The 15,003-nt window shown below is 55.3% G+C and overlaps 2 non-coding genes across 2 annotated transcripts; both read right to left on the bottom strand.

Moving 5' to 3' along the window:
- Positions 1-1,585: 1,585 nt before the first annotated feature.
- Positions 1,586-1,657, bottom strand: TRNAG-CCC (transfer RNA glycine (anticodon CCC)). The gene has a single exon. It is a non-coding gene; the product is annotated as a tRNA-Gly (tRNA).
- A 9,278-nt stretch (positions 1,658-10,935) lies between these two features.
- Positions 10,936-11,007, bottom strand: TRNAQ-CUG (transfer RNA glutamine (anticodon CUG)). Its single transcript has one exon. It is a non-coding gene; the product is annotated as a tRNA-Gln (tRNA).
- Between the last annotated feature and the right edge of the window lie 3,996 nt (positions 11,008-15,003).

The raw sequence follows: 15,003 nt of genomic DNA, 5'->3' as shown, positions 1-15,003 counted from the left end.
GTGGAGGGAAAGGGCCACTGGTGCTGGGTTTGTAATGGGACGGGGCTGAATTTAGGGGGAAGCAGCTGTCTCCAATAGATTGTGACCCATGGTGTATGGCACTATTCAAATAAGATTGGAGAATGGCGAACCAGGTAGGGGGATATGATTTTTTTCTCAACCTGGGATCAAACAGGAAAATCAATTTCTTGCTCCCCTTACAGCCTCCCTGAGAAAAACAGGACAATCTTTCAATGCCATGCAAATGTTGCCGCTCCCCACAAGGAAGATTATCCTGTGCCCTTTGAGGGATACTACTCGTCTTTTATAGATGCCTATATGTCAGATAGGTGCAGCCAGCCATTCCCGGCTTTAATAGGGCATCATTGGGTGTGTGGGACAAAAGCTTTTTGCACGTTACCAGCTTTCTGGTAGGGTATCTGTTATCCTGCTCAGCTTTTCCCGCAATTCCGTGTGCTTCAATCCCTCCCGCAAAATCGTCTCTGTAATTTTAGACAAAAAAGAAGGGAGTTGTCAGATGCCCAATGGTATGTGGATAATATAAGCCCTTTAGCTTGGGAAGAACTGATCCAGCAGTTTTTGAAGGACTTTGGGCTCACCATCAGCCTAAAGAAGACAAACGTACTCGGTCAGGATGTTGCTGAATCCCCATCAATCAGCATTGACAACTATACATTAGAGGTTGTCCACGAGTTCGTTTACCTCGGGTCTACCATCACTGACACCCTGTCATTGGACACTGAGCTAAATAGGAGGATCGGAAAAGAGGCCACAACTCTGTCCAGACTCAGCAAGAGAGTGTGGAAGAACAACAAGCTGTACACTCACACCAAAATGCAAGTCTACAGAGCCTGCATCCTCAGCACCCTCCTTTATGGCAGCGAGACTTGGACCCTGTATGCCCGCCAGGAAAATAGGTTGAACGTCCTCCACTTGTGCTGACTCAGGTGCATCCTTGGAATATCATGGAAGGACAGAGTGACCAACACCGCCATCCTCGAGCAAGCTGTAATCCCAGCCATGCACACCCTCCTCAGGCAGCGTCGGCTCCGCTGGCTTGGCCACGTCCACAGGATGAATGATGGAAGGATTCCAAAAGACATCCTGTATGGTGAGCTAGCCTCTGGCAAAAGACCTCCCGGACGCCCCCAGTTGCACTACAAAGATGTCTGCAAGAGAGACCTCAGAGAGGTAGACATCGAGCTGGACAACTGGGAAGAACTAGCAGATGACCGCAGCAGATGGAGGCAGGGGTTACATCAGGCCTTCAGAAGGGCGAGATGAGGATCAGACAGCTAGCAGAGGAGAAGCGAGTGCACAGAAAGCACAATAATGACTTACCAGACACCCACCACCTCTGCAAGAGATGCGGCAGGGACTGTCACTCTCATGTGGGTCTTCATAGTCACAGTAGACACTGTAAATGAAGTCCTCAATTGAAACTTTAAAGGGCGCGATCCATAGTCTATGCTGACTGAAGGATGCCTACCACAACCACCACCCCCCATCTCACCAAGGAGCAAATCATCCCCTCTCTAGTTCCAACAGAGGACTTGCTGGGGGAAGAGGAAGTAAGAAGCAAAGCTGTGCTAGCTGGGAATTGAACCCAGGCCAACTTCATGGGAAGCAGCCATGCTAACCACTACACCACCAGCACCTTTCTGGTCAAAATGGGCAACACCCAGAAATATGAATTTCCGAGCATGTGTTCTGCCACTCATGGTTCTTTTTTCATTATCGATGACATATTAATATCATAGAAGCTCTGTTATCCTTCACTTACAGGGCACTGGGGTGGTCAATATTCATATGTGCCAGAGAGAGGGCTTAGCTACCCTGAATGCAAACCCAGCCACACCTGATTCATGGGCTGATGTCCTTCAGTAGATTTTCCCCTACTTCTTTACAATTACTGATGATTCTCCCAGCTGAAGGCAGGGCAATGTCCCCCACACAGAGGAAATCTGCCTCTCTGAATGACAGTGGCTCTGTGAGTGGGACAAGCCAGGTCAGTGAGGGAAGCTGTGTGTGCAATCAAAGAGAAAGTTAAATCTCCACCCATTTGTGAAACCACTCTGGGTTGGGACAGAAACAGGAGCTTGAGGAAGGAGGGTTTGTCCTACACAGGGGCCTAAAGATCGGTGATTCGAGCAAGAGTGAAATGTGGGTGGAGGTCAGTGGTAGATTATTAAACTTCAGACCTAGTGATCTTCTTTCAAATCCATGCCCCCCACTTTAAAAGACAGACACTTGTATGAAAATGGTTGTCTCACCTTTCCCAACACACTCTGAATTTCTGTTCTCTGGGGATCCTTAAAATGGAGATGAACCCTCAACATCTGCCAATGTGGATAAACCTCGTAAACCCTTCCCTCAGTGGAAATCTGGCTACACAGAAAAACTGACAGTTCATACTGATATGAGTAATTTTAGGTCTCATTTCTATAAAAAACGTGCTCATTCAGAATCTATCAGATATATCACATTCAGCAGCAAGGTCTCCACACACTTCGTAATGTGTGCACACACAGGATGTCAATTACTCTGGGAATTCACAGACAGGGCCATTATGTCCTCCCTTGGCTGGATATTCATTCACAATCACGGCCAAGCTTCTTTCTGTTAATTCTCTGCAGGCTGGTTAAAGTAAAAGTAAATTGAGCTCTTATCTTTACTCTGGAGGGTTCAGAGAAATGTCACCTTTCAGCCAGGTGGAGTCAGCAGCAAGAAGGGCTGGGCTCAATGTCTAAGGGAGAAGAGTGGTAGAGATGGGGCAGGAGGGAGTGTCCTGAGAGGTGAAACAGCTGGAGGGTAGCATGGAGTGTAGGGTGCCAGCCAGCCAAGAGTCACAGGTGCCCAGAAGAGCTAAAACTTGCAGGTCCCGTGGTGTAAATGGCTGCACTCAGGACTCTGAATTCTGTAATTGGAGTTAAAATTTTAGTGGGACGCCCTGGTGTTGTGGTGGTTTGCTGTAAATCTCTGTCTCTCCAGTGCTTGGGCTTCTTTATCCACAGGTGCACCTGAGTAAGTGTTTTCTGCTCCTGCTGGATGAGTGAGGCCCACTGGAGCTAGCTAGCTCTCTGGTTGGGCTGGCTCATCAACACAGCTGCAATAGGTCAGGGTTACCAATCTGTGTAGAGACACATGAGTTCTGAGGTTGTGTGTCTCACAGCTTCTCCTGATGCCCACACGATTAGTGCCTGTTCCTGGAGCTCCAGGCTGTTCCTACTGCACACATGGCACTTAAAGGAAGGAGCATCAAGAACAGGCTAAAAAAGTCTGCGGCCAGCAGGTGAGAGGAAGAGTCCCAGGCTGGAGCCCAGCTCACCCGTCCTCCTCTGGGCACCTGGAGGTGGGGCTCCTGGTACTGACACCTCTGTGGGATGGTGCAAATGCCACAGAGCACCGGAGAACAATGAATGAGGAGGGGAGGACCATGACCACATGTAGACTTCTATGAAGACCCCCCAGCCTGGCTGCTCTCACCAACAAAGCCATCACTTAGGCCACCCCGAAACCAGCATGTGTTCTGCCACCAGCATCACAGGGGATCTGCTCCTCTCCCAGATGTGCAGTGCCCAGCCAAGGATCTGGGAGAGACCCGCGTCCCTGAGCCAGCCTTGGTTCCAGGCCCTTCCCTCAGAGGCAGCTGAGCCAGGGCTGCCCCCTCCTTGCCATTGTACGACACCCCTGGCTGTGTTTGGGGCCCTGCTCAGCACCAGGGAGCAGCACTGCAGGGGAGACAGGTGAGTGTCGCACTGTTGGGCTGACATGGACGATTGCTTGGGCCCTGTGAGGGTAAATGAAATCATCCCACTGCCACCTCTGGCAGCCAGAGCTCAGCTCAGCCTCACAGGGTTGGCCTGTGCTTGAATCCTGCCCAGGACAGGAGCTGGGAGGCAACAGGCTCAGGGAGGGGTGTGCAGGAAGTGACATTTCACAATGGGGTGAAACTCAACAAAGCTAAGCAGAATATAAAGAGTCGATGAGGAGGGGATTTGAACCCAGGTATGTAGAGCACAAGGGATTAACAATCCATCACCTTCACCACTCAACCACCTCATCTTCTCTGGTTACCAGCTTTTCCTATGTCCCACAGTCAACCCTGCCAGGAACTTTTCTGCCACTCGCTGGCTGGCTGGCTGGGGACACAGGATGGGCAGGTTTGGCCCAACAGGGCTGTGCTCACTCCTGCCCCTGCAGTGCTGCTTCCTGGGGTGAGCAGGGCCTGTCCCCAAGGCTGGCTCAGGGGCCCTGGTCTCTCCCAGCAGCTGGGCCGGGCTGTGCACGGCTAGGAAGGGAGCAGACGCTTGCCCAGGGGGTAGGAATGTCACACTCCCCTCTCTCTGCCGCTCACAGCAATAGATCAGTCTGCAGCACCAGCCACAGGGCCCACCGCAGATCTCCCTGTGGCCCTCCCGCCCTGGAGCCTGTGGGCCCCCTGCTCAGTGGTGCCCAGAGAATGGCCATTGAACGTTCCTTTTTCTCCTGCTGCCTGGTTGGGAGCTGGGCGCTTCCCCCTGGCACAAGAGCACAGGCAGAACATGGCCCCTGGGCGCCTTAAATGCCGTGTGGGGAGCTCCTGAGAAAGCGCCCGTGGGGAGCACCTGGGGCTGGGCACAGAGAGAGGAGACGAACCCCGGGGGTGGGAGAAAGTGCCTGGGGCGCAGAGACACACACAGGGCCTGGAGCCCAAAGCTCGGCCCCACTCGCTCCTCCTGCTCCCAGGGACTCAGCCTGAGCGGCAGCTGCAGCTTTTGGGGGTGTAATGGCCTGAACGCCCAGCAATCCCCCTTCCCCTGGCGGTGGGTCTGTGCACACCGGAGCCCTTCCTCCCCGGGGGGGAACAACTCGTCTGCAGTGTGGGGTGTCCCTCCCAGCTCCCTCACTGCCTGCAGCCCAGGGGTTAGTGATTGTCCCCTGGACTCCCCTCAGCCTGTCAGACCCACACACTGTCAGGCCAGGCAGCCCTTGCTGGTGCCCTGCTCTGACCTCCTGCCCATGGCCGGTCCCAGGGCTTCACCCCCCTGTAGCTCAGGGAGATCTGTCACTGGTCACTTGTACCCCCCAGCACCCACTCCCACTGCACCCACCGTCAAACGCGGGAGGAGGAGGAGGGGCAGAGACAGGGCAGGGAAGGGGCAGAGCAAGGCAGGAGGGGACGGGGCTGGAGGCAGAGGAGCAGCTGTTCCAGCCCTTCCCAGGGCTGTGGTGCATGTGGCCAGTGCTGCCCCGATCCCCCCTCACCAGTTGCCTCTGTGCGGTGGAATGGAAAACCCTGAGACAAGGACCTGGGCAAGGTCTGCACCAAAGCTCCCTGTTCCCCGGCTGTGGTGCCCAGCCCTGGGAGCTGCACAGCCCACCCATGGCCATGCTCTGCTCTGCTGCAATTCCTGCCCAGCGGTATCAGTGAGGGAAAAACCTGCACGTAAGGGCAGGGACACAGTTTCTGGGCACTGGCAGCAGCACATCTGCTGGGCGCTGCTGCCCAGAGCAGGGTGGGTATTCTCGGCCCACCTGGAGCTGCAGCTGGGGACCAGGGTTGGGGTCCTCTACTCAGCCCAATGCTGCATCCAGGAAGCCAGGCTGGGTGAGGGTCTTGCCCTGCTCTGCCTCCCTGGTGCTGCAGCTGGGGAGTGTACAGCCCCCTTCTCCCATGGCACATGGCATGTCATGTCAGAGGGCACCAGAGCTGGTCCCTGGGAATGCCACGGAGGGAAACGCTTCCAGCCCTGGAGTGCGTGGTGAGCACTGCCCCTGTAACTGAGAGACAAGGGAAGCACATCTAGCCCGAAGCGGCTAAGAATGGGGTCAGGGAGCAGGTGGTTGTATATGGGACTGTTGAGGGGCAGGGGAGAGGTAGGGGAGTTTATGGGGTGCTGGGGAGCAAGGGACAGGTGTGAGATCTGTGGGGCGGTGGGGGGCAGGTGAAGGGTTCTGGGGGGCTGGGTGACAGGGGACAGGTGGGGGGGTCTATGGGGCGGTGGGGGTGGCCAGGCCCATCTCTCCACCATGGCCCCCGAAGACAAGGGATGTCAGCACCCCTGGGCTGGGACCAGGTGGGGGGGGACATGAGGGGCAGAAGCTGGTGGGGGAGCCCCAGGCCCAATCCCTACCCTAATCCAGGCAGGTATGTGCGGCCCAGATCCAGCTCTGGTACTGCCCATGCCTGGCCCGGACCAGATCTCTGCATGTCACTGCACACTCCACATAGAGCAGCCTCTTCCTGCCCCGTGAGCCCCCGGGCCATGGCGAGCAGCCTGCTGTGGGGGGCGCCTGCAGCCTGCCAGCCCGTGGTGCAGAGTGGTGAGACCTGGCAAGGAGGTGCTGGGACTAGCAGTGGGGCAGGGGCTGGGCTGGGGGTCAGAACCAGGCTGTGAGCTGGGGGTGCTGGGGACTGGGTGGCCCATCCATGTGTGCCAGGGTGAGTGCCACCCGGGTGCTTTGCATTTCAGGGGAGGGACAGAAGGACCCAGCTGACATTCTGGGGTGCACTGGTTATCCAGCTGTCTCGCCTGCAAATGTTCCCCAGCTAAAAACAGGAAGAAACACAATATCTCCTTCTATCCTGGCAGGTGTTGCTGCTTCTCTGGCTGGCCGGTGCCCCAGCATTCCCTGCCCCTCTGAGTGCTGACCAGCAGACAGCCTGGAGAGCCTTTCCAGGAGGAAGGGAACACGTTTGGAGTTAAGGAAACAAAAACACCAGGCAGCAGCCTTGGGCAGGTAGCCTGTCCTCTCCTCCCTGGCTGCTATGGGCAGAGGGGCAAGGAGGGAAAGGAAACAGGCCAAGTGCCTGGCAGGGAGCAAACTAGAGCCCTGATGGGAGGAGACTCCAGCATGCACAGGGGCGTGGATGGCAGCCGTTGGGAATGGCCTTTGCCACCTCCTTCCTTCCCGTCACTCAGCTACTTCCTTCACCCTGGGACTGAGAAGGACCAGGCCCTCCACGCAGCCTAGCCAGTCCTTCCCCAATGGCCAGAGAGGGTGTTGATCAGAGGGTTCTCCTCTGCGCCCCATTGCATTGACCCCATGACCCAAATTCTTGATGCCCAAGTGCACCCCATGACAGGCAGGCTCTCCAGCACGCGTGGCAGATGAAGGCTTCATAGTCACGACCTCAGCCTGAGGTAGAGGCTTCTTAGTGGACCCGGGTCAGGTGAGGCTCGGAGATCCCTGGAGCCAGCCTCCCAAAGCTGAGAGACAGTCACCCTCAGCCCACACTGCACGGCACTACTCACACAGGAAGGAGCAGCAGGAGAACCCTCCCAAGGGCCCTCAACAGCAGCTCCGTTGGCTTTCTCTGCTCCTCATTTCCTTGCCCGGCCTTCTGGCCTCAAGGGCTCCCTCTGTAGGAAGCGGGGAAGTCATAGAAACAGGAATCCGGGACCTCAGCCAAACGTGCACGGCCGCACTTTAGCAGAGACTCTTGTGGCACCTCGAGATCCCATTCAGCCCAGGTGAAGTGCCTCTGGGTATGTCTGTGCTACAAAATTAGGTTGAAGTAAGAGGGAGACCAACGTTGGAGAAAAGAGAGACATTTGCAGGCTGACAATAGTGGGCTGTCGGGAGAGAGGAAAACCGACAGTGGGAGAGTATGGACATGGAACCGACTCCAGCTCACCAGCTAACCCCCCACATATGCAAGCAGTTTGAGGCACCAGCCAGGGAAAGTGAAGGCTCCAGAGTTTGAAGGGGAACAGTGTTAGATGGGTGTGGTGGCCACATGCTGGTTTGGAGATGGCCTAGGTGAGCGGGGTCTGCCCCACACAGGCTCTTTATGGAGGCCCTCCGGCAGTCAAGGTCCCCCCTGCATTCCCACACACTGCATTTATGTCAGTGACCCAAACCTCTCAGAGGCTGAACTGCCGTCTGTCTCGTTCATCCAACATAAGGCCTAAGCCCCGCTCCTAAATGTGCATCTGGATGGAGTAGCACAGGCCTGGGAGAGCCAGAGATTTGCAGTGAACCATCACAGCCCTCAGAGATCCCACTGAGATTTGACCTCAGGTTGCAGAATTCAGAGCCCTGCTCATTACACCAGGGGACCTGCAGCTGGACTTTTCTTGGAAATCTGTGACTCTTGGCAGGCTGGTGCCCTGTGCTCCTTGCCTCCCTCCAGCTGCTTCACTTCCTGCTCCTTCTCTGCCACTCTCCTCCTCCAGACATCAACCCCAGCCCTTCTCGCTGCTGATTCCACCTGGCTGCAGGGCCACATTTCTCTGGCGCCCCAGAGTGACGAGAAAGGGCCATTCTTCTTCTACAATAACCAACTGGAGACAAGTAACGGAGATGCAGAGACTGGAAAGGTCGGTGGTGATTGTCGAGGAATATCCGGCCGAGGGAGGAGATAATGGCCCTGGCTGTGAATTCACAGAGTAACTGACATCCTCTCTGCACACACACGTACAATGTGAGGAGACACCATGCGGCTGAATGTGAGACATTTGATAGACTCTGAATGATCATCCACCAAAACAAGAGCAAGCTGCAGACTTTTGCAGTTCACAGAACCGTCCCTGCTGCATGTACAGGACCTGCCCATGTAGCTCAGTAAATCTGTGAGAGCAGGTAGGTGACAGGCCGAGCAGCACGGAGGGCACCCAGAACCCACACCTGACTCCCTGCCAGCCCCAACACCTGGGCCTGCCCAGCTTTGCTGGTGTTTGCATCCTGTAGGGTACCAGGGCGAGCTCAGTTTGTGCTGGGTAGAGTCATGCAGACCAGGCAGGTAAAGGGGCTGGGAAGGACTAAGCCGAGCACCACGAGTCCACCCAGCTCAGGATGTGTGAATCTCACTCTAGGAAGGAGGGAGTGTGGGGAAGGGTTTGGGAGGTGAGGTCAGGTGCAGGTAGTGTGAGAAGAGATGTTTGTTTTTCCTCTACAGCTGGGTTTGTTTTGCAAGGCCGAGTGTTACTTGGGGCACAAGAAGCCTTGAGTTGAACTTCCTTATACTACTCCCAAAGAGTGTGTTTGCTGCTCTCCTTGACTTCGTGTTTCTCGATGTTTTTCTCCCACACAGTGTGGTTTGTGACCTGTTCAGAGTGTGAAGTTGGTTTCTTGCTTCAGATCTGTGAAGAGATCTTGGAAATGACCTTGGAAAGGTGAAGTTAGGTGTGATACTGATCAGAGCACTGGCTCTTTGTTCACAGCTTGTCCTGGAGCATATCCAGGACATTTCTTCTCAAAGGGGCTTCTTGGTTGAGGGATATAACACTTGCTTAGGTTGGAAGGTGTCCTGGGTTTAAGTCCCAGGCAACCCCTTTTTCTGTCTTTCTCAGAGAGCCTTGTGGAGTGTGTTTTTCTTCTGTTCATTTGCTCAGTGTGACAGAGCAACTGCTTTCCACTGGATGGCTCACCCTAGGCATTAGCTCTGCCAGGATGAGCAGTCCCTGTCAGTGTCTACACCCCTCCTGTTAACTGTGGTTGCACCTCTTCCTGCCAGAAGCCAACAGCGCCCAGCTTGCAACTCAGCTGTGTTTTGGATAACTTCATATTTCCCCTCTGTTGGGCTAATGGCCCTTCAATTCTCTGTCACTCCCACAGCGACTCTGGCAGTCTTGTTCCCTGCCACAGGCCCCATCTGTGCTACTCCAGCAGTGGCTGCTGGGGGCACCCAGGCTCATCTCTCTCAGGTTCCAGCCCAGCAGGGACCCGACACTCAGCACTTCTGGGCTTTTCCCTCCCAGCTCCCACTGCTCCTCCCCTGGACTGCCACCTACAACTGCCCCTTCATTTGGCTCTACTGGCTTTGAACCCTCAGCCACACAAGTGACTGTCTTTCCCACAGCCTCTGTGTTACCAACTTCCATCCCTGCCTTATAGCCCCTTCTGCTCCTGCTGGCAATCAAAAGCTGCTCCCTGCCTCTTCCTCCAGGTGCAGCCTGGGCAGTGACTTGGCCTGGCCCTCAGGCAAGCCTGGGCTGGGCAGATGCCCTCACACGTTTATCGTTTTGTTTGGGTCATTCTGAGGCCTCTGATTTGTTCCAGTCTCTGCGTGTGTTTTCTTGCTCTCAGGGTTTGGTTCTTGATCTAGGTTCTTTTTTGTGGCCAAGCAGAGCAGCAGGGGGCCTGGCAGGCATCTGTCCCAGCCCTGGGAGCCCCAAGCCCTTTGGGGCAGGCGTCACTCCATGGGTGTCTGGTCCCTTCATTCTCAGGGCCCCCTTCTGACCCATGGCGGTGGCGCTGGTGTTAGCCTGGCTCACTCATGTCTTGCTTTAGGAGGTTCTGGGCCAATGCATGAGGGCAAGGCGTACCAAGCTTCCCCGGCACCGTGCCTGCCGCATGGTGTGCGCGTGCGCCCAGAAGTAGGATTTAAGTGCGAGTGGAGTTAATGATATGACGGTAAATGGTTGTACAATGACAGCAGAGCTGTACAGGCCAGAGCCCAGAGCCAGTCCTAACTGTGACAGTGGGTGGGCTGGTTTTATTATCCCTGACAGGGCCTAGCCTGTCCCCTGCGTCAGCCCCCCAGGGCCACACTCACCTCAGCAGAGTAGGGACTCAAACACAGCTGGGGGATGTGGTGACTCAGGGTGACTCAGCTGCAGACAGGGCCATGGGCAGCAGCCTGTGAGGGAAGGGCCTGTCCACCAGGCTGACGCATGGGCTCTGGTCTCTCCCAGCTGCTGAGGAGGGCTGGGCAGAGCAGGGGAAGGGGCAGATAATTGCCCTGAGGGACTAAACATCCCACTCCCCCCACCCCTGACAGCAGAAGGTCAAGTCTGCAGCACCAGCCACAGGTCCTCCTGCATTTCAAACCAGACAGGACAATTCTGAGGCCCCCCCCCATACATTACACCCATGTTGGTGGGGCACCCAAGCAGAGATCAAGTTGCAGGGGAACTAATTCAGCAGGCTGGGGGAGAAGCTCACCCCTGGGGACAGCTGTTGAGAACAAAGCCCAGGACTGGTAAAGATTCACAGTGAACCACACAAAGGTCCCACTGAGATTTGAACTCAGATCGCAGGATTCAGAGCCCTGAGTGCTGACCATTACACCAGGGGACCTGCACTTTCAGGCCTTTCTGAGCACATGTAACTTGGCAGGCTGTGACCCTGCACTCCTCCCACCCTCCAGCTCTGTCACCTCTCAGGACACTGCTTCCTGCTCCACTTCTCCTGCTCTCCTCACCAGACGTCCACCTCCACCCTTCCTGCTGCAGCTCCCCAGTGACTAGACAGGGTCATTTTTCTTTGAAAATAACCAGCCAGGTGAGAACTAAGGGAGAAGCAGAGACTGGAGGTGATTGTAGAGGAGTATGTGGCTGAGGGAGGACACAATAGACCTGGCTGGGAATTCACAGAGTAATTGACATCCTGTCTACACACACCTTTACAAGCAAACAGATACATGGGGCTGAATGTGACACATTTGATAGATTTGGGAAGAGCCCCTCTTAATAGAGATGAGACCCAACATTGCTCATGTCACTATCTACTGCCTGTTTAGGGATGGGTTTATGAGGTTTTTGTGCATTGGCACTAGGCAAATGTTGACGGCTCAGCTCCATTTAAAGAATAGAAATCTAGAGCGTGTTTGAGGAAGGGAGATCAGTAACTACCTTTGGAGAGAAGGGTTTGGATGTGAACTAAGGGCCTTTGGAGCCACCATCAAATGCTAAACCTTTGAGCTACCATCTCTTGCACAAGTTTAGTTTTGATTCACTGAACTTGAGCTGCCGACAGGACAAGCCGTTTCCCCAGCTCCTTTCCCTTCCTGAACCCACAGCGGCTTTACAAACAGGGTTTGATTAAACTTTATTTCTCCCTGTGCATACAACAGCTTGTGCCCCGCTGACCTGGCTTCTCCCACTCACAGAGCTACAGCCCCTCAGGGAGGCAGATTTCCGGCATATGTGGGGCAGTTCTCTCCCAGCCACTTGGAGCAACATCCGTGGTTACAAAGAAGCAGGAAACAACCTACGGAAGAACACCCACCAATCGATCAGATATTGTTGGGTTTGCCGTCAGTGGCAGTAACTCCTCTCTCTGGCACACGTGGTGATCCAGCGGCCTGGCTCCCTGAGGTGCTGGACAGCAGAGCTTCTACACTGCTAAAATGTCAGCCCTCGTGACAATATGATGTGTTGTTTTCAGCAGGAAGGTGCTGGGCTGCATTGAACGTGCCCGTACCAGTGAATTTTAACCCATGTAGAGTTTGGGGTTAAAGACTGTCACAATGTCACACACCTTTTAAACTGGTCTGGCTGCACAATTTCCAACAATCCCTTTTCCAGTCATATTCTTATAGGCATGTTCCTGCTTGGAAAGGTGGAGTGGCCTCTACATAGTAACAAAACTCTCCCTGTTGTCCAGCCATAGAGAGCCTGGCTCAGTGGTGGAACACGTGACTGCAGGTGAAGCTATCCCAGGTGCTCCTGTTTGGATGGTTTTCTGAACGGAAATCCATTTTCATCTCTGGCTCCAGTATGTTGGGGGGTTGCACTGGCTGCTTGAAGTGGATTTAAACACTTCACACTTTCCTCTGCAAATGTCCGAACACTGAGCAAACCCGTCCCTCAGCTGCCTCAGTTCCCAGCCTCCAAGGCTCAGGTGTCTGTTCCCATCGATCACACAAAGGTGCAGTGTGATGCACATGCGCAGGGCTCTGCCTGCCATGGGCTGCACTGGGCAGGAGAACCAGACCCACGGCCGGGGGGCTCAGGAGTCTGATACAGAAATGCCCTTGGTGCAGGCTGACACACCTAGGCCGTGCCACACTCAGCCAGCAGCAGCAGCAGCAGGGCCTCACCCAGGCCCAGGAACAAGCCTGTGCTCTGAGCAGTAAATAGTCACCAGGCAGGGGGCAGAGCTGGGCAGAGGGCCAGGCAGAGCCCTACCAGAGAGAGAGCTGCAGAAGGGACCAATGCAGCAGAGAAAAGCACCCAAAGAGACATAACTGCTGAGTCTTACACATTGGCTCAGAGCTACCTAAGCAAGACACGAGTGAGCCGGGCTGATGCCAGCCCCACAGCCACGGGTCAGTAATTCGCCCAGGGACTGAAGGGGTGAGAGGTCCCAGGAGTGACTCCTTCTCCCAAAGGCTCATTTATGAGGTGAGCTCTGGGCACCCAGAGAGATCAGACCCCTTGGGCCACAGCCCCTGCAGAGCACAGTTTAGTAAGTGTAAAAATCTACCCCAGAGCCACAGTTTAAACTCCCACTGCCAGAGACAACGACGTCTCCACTGCGGCTGCTCTCCGAAAATGGAGCATCCATCAAAATGCTCCCAAGTGGCAGACTTGTGCCGTTGGCACCACCAGCCCTGTTGCATGTATCTCACCTGCCCAAGTCGCTCAGCAAATCTGTGTGACCAGGCAGGTGACAGACGTAGAAACACAGAGGACGCCAAGAACGGTAACAGCAGGTTCCTGCCAGTCACCAGCACCCCTGGACAGAGGCATTTGGAATTCTTACGGTGATGCCACCAGTGACACCCATAAACCCCACCCCCCAGGCTGACCCTGCACAGCCCCCTGGGGATAGTAGACCCTATTTGTCCATTGCAGCCAGGACATGTAGCAAAGATGAGCTAAAAGGCATCCCAGGACTTGAACCCACCATCAGAGCATGAGGAGGCTCACAATAACCGGTTCAGCTCACCAGCCCCCCTGGAAAGGAGCCATGGGCAGCTGCAGAGAGTTTGTGGTCTCTGGAATGAGACGCGAGGGTCAGGACGTTGGCTTATTCCGAGGGTCATTGGCTCCAGGGGTAGAACATTTGCTAGTGCTCGTGGCTGAGTGCCCAGGGCTGGGGCTGGGAAGTGGCCGTGTCAGTGTCTCACTCAGGTCAATGCTGGAAGGGGGTTTAGCCGGTCAGAACAGCCCAGGGCAGTGCAGGGTTTCCCTGGACTCTCCAGCGTTTCAGTGGGTCTGGCTGCTTTGGGGCCGGGACACTGACCTGTCCTGCTGCAGTCGTTGTCCCAGAGGGGCTGGGGGGTTCCAGTCTCAGACACAGCACACAAAGCCGGGCTCAGCAGCACTGCAAGAGCCACCCCAGAGTGTGGCAGGCGCCACGTGCGGTTTGCGCTGAGAGCCCAGAGCTGCCCCTTTCCCACAAGGACAGGAGTGTCCAGGAGGGCTGGAGCACGGGCCTGTCACCAGCATGTGAACCTTCAGAACATCCATAGTGGCTCAGAACAAAGGTCCCTCCAGCCCCATGTCCTGTCAGGGCCAACACCAGGTGCCGCAGAAGGCAGCAGCCTGGCACCCCTGGGAGCTGAACCCAGCAGCTCCTGTGTCCTCCTTTCAGCTGTGGGGCAGGAGATGAGTCCCAAAGAGGCTTTTGTCCAGCTGCTGAGAAGCACAGAAGAACTCAGGACTTGCTAAGGGTGGCACAGTTGAATGGAGACCTGCCCCAGGCCCGGTGGCTGCATCTATTGCTCTCAGGGGCAGAGAAACATTCATTGCCCCTTGGCAAGCATCTGCTTTTTTCCCCAGCTGTGCACTGCCCAGCCAAGGAGCTGGGAGAGACCAGAGCACTGCATCAAGCCTTGGGGAACCAGCCCTTCACTCAGAGGCAGCTGCACCTGTGCCTGACCTCAGCTGAGCCAGGGCTGCCACTTCCTTGCCAGGGAACTACACCCCTGGCTGTGTTTGGGGCCCTGCTCAGCCCCAGGCAGCAGAGGTGAGTGCAGCTGACTCTGGAGTCAGTCTTGGCACTTTGAGGGCAAATTAAATCATCCCATCCCTACCTCTGGCAGCCAGAGCTCAGCTCAGCCTCACAGAGGTGTCCTGTGCTTGGAGTCTGCCCAACACAGGAGCTGGGAGGCAGCAAGCTGAGGTGTGGTGGAAGTAGCATCCCACAATAGGGCTCGAAATCAACAAAGAAAGATACCATGAGGGTGGGATTTGAACCCATGCATGCAGAGCACAGCACATTAGCAGTCCTATTGTCTTCACCACTCAGCCATTTAAGCTTTCAGCCTGACTTCTTCCAGTTACTGTAACTCGGCCGAACACAAACAAAGAACAAAGAACCTCAGCTGTTTGGCTACATCAGCCT

The sequence above is a fragment of the Carettochelys insculpta genome, chromosome 7 (assembly GCF_033958435.1).
Source record: "Carettochelys insculpta isolate YL-2023 chromosome 7, ASM3395843v1, whole genome shotgun sequence".
In the NCBI taxonomy this organism is placed as follows: Eukaryota; Metazoa; Chordata; order Testudines; family Carettochelyidae; genus Carettochelys; species Carettochelys insculpta.
This window is presented reverse-complemented; position numbering and strand designations above follow the sequence as displayed.